This window comes from Tupaia chinensis, unplaced genomic scaffold (assembly GCF_000334495.1).
Source record: "Tupaia chinensis unplaced genomic scaffold, TupChi_1.0 Scaffold000634_1, whole genome shotgun sequence".
In the NCBI taxonomy this organism is placed as follows: domain Eukaryota; kingdom Metazoa; phylum Chordata; class Mammalia; order Scandentia; family Tupaiidae; genus Tupaia; species Tupaia belangeri.
The window spans coordinates 1,837,626-1,839,434 of NW_006160154.1; the positions used below are offsets into that span (position 1 = coordinate 1,837,626).

The 1,809-nt window shown below is 43.5% G+C and overlaps 1 pseudogene; it reads right to left on the bottom strand.

The window, feature by feature from the left end:
• Positions 1-479: 479 nt before the first annotated feature.
• LOC102489698 (small nuclear ribonucleoprotein Sm D2 pseudogene) lies at positions 480-836 on the bottom strand (annotated as a pseudogene).
• Between the last annotated feature and the right edge of the window lie 973 nt (positions 837-1,809).

Consider the following 1,809-nt stretch of genomic DNA (forward strand, 5'->3'; position numbering starts at 1 on the left):
AGAGGGATCACATACACCTGGCCAGGAGAAAACTCAGTAGTGACTAACTAACTTGCCTTCTTCCTCGGATATAAACTGGGAAGACTTTATCCTTCAATGAGATAGATAGCAGGTTTAATTCTGGTGCGAGAAAGTACACAAATTGTCATTTTTTCTTCACTTCCATGAGTCTGCAAGTAGGAATAAAATAGAGAACGTCCAGTTAGAGGGAAAGGTGCCTTAGTTACCTCACCAGTATAATTTCAAGTGGTGGGCAATCTCTGCCTCTTTCTCCCCAAAGCCACAACACATCCTGGCCCATAATGCTGACTTGGCAACCTCTTTAATTTTTTAGCTCTTTAGATGAAAACTTGTTCTATCTTTTCTCTTTCTTTCTTTCTTTCTTCTTTTTTCAGAAAAACACAGAACTTTATTATTCCCATCACGAAGGACAGGTCTTGGTAAGACAGGGAGTGCATTCTGACAGTGGGGAAGAGGCTCTATTTGCCAGTGATGAGTGGGTTCCCCAGGACTATGATGACCGAGTCCCCATGCAGAAACATCTTGGAGATGTAGCAGTCCTTGTTGACTGGCTTGGACTTCTTCTTGCCCTTGCCACTCTTGGGAACCTCAGTCCACATTTCCTTCAGGTTCTCCAGCACCACGTTGCAGTGTCTGTTGAAGGCCTTCACATGGCCCAAGAGTTTCTCGTTGTTGCGGCAGTTGATGAGTACTTGGGTGTTGTTCTTGACTGACTACGCAAGCACAGAGAGTGGGCCCGTGTTAAATTCCTCCTCCTGCTGCTTCTGCAGCTCCTCTGAAGTCATCCCACTCTTGGGTTTGCTGAGGAGGCTCATGGTGGTGACTGCACTCTCAAGTCACTCCCATCTCCTCCGTGTTGCTTCAGCCTCTAAGGAAAACAAGAGAGAGGAGGGACTTCCAAGACTTGTTCTATCTTTTCCATGACAAGGTGCTATTGGAGAGTAACAGGAGAGTACCTACCAGGAATGACTTCCGATGATTTTTTTTTTTTTTCTCGCCACTTCCTGAGAATAAAATTTGGAACAGAAAAGATGTAAGCCCTAGAGCCCTGGCTTGTGGAGTGTTTATGTGTGTAAGAAGGTGGGAAATGTAGACTTTGAGAGATGACAGTGGGGAGAGGTATACCTAAATGGAAGGAAGCTTAATTTGGAAATACCAATCTATTTTTTAATGTGATCTAACTCATAAGATATTATACAATAATTATTCTTTTAAAAGATTTTTATTTATTTTGTTCATGATAAAGAATATATGCAAGCCTGAGAAAAAGAGAGTGAGGGAGAAGAGAGAGAGTGTGTGAGAGAGACACTCTTGACAGTGTCTTTTCATGATGCTATCCCCTTCCTCAGGTCCTCCAGCTTGCCAGGATCTTGAGTGCATGCACCCTGGTGTTTCAGGCTGATGTGGGATCTGAACCCACAGTCAGTCACATAGCCTCCAGCACTGCAAATTCATTGTGCTACCTCTGGTGCCACTGAGACTAGGCACACAATTATTATTCTTAAACTAGAGTGAACATTTCTTAATAATACTCTATACACCTACTCCACAAAACCATAGGTCACTTAGTTACACAAAAGATATGTAAATGTTAGCACAGGTGAAGTGTTGGAAGCTGCACACCAGCGAGTCTGCCGAGGTTTCTCAGAGAGCAAACAATTACCATGATTGGTTCCCTTCCAAAAACCTGACCTTCGAAACCTTGCTCTGATTGGCCACTAGAATCCCTCAAATTTGCATATCCGGCACCTCATGATTGGTCCAAAAGCAACCAATCATAACCCACCG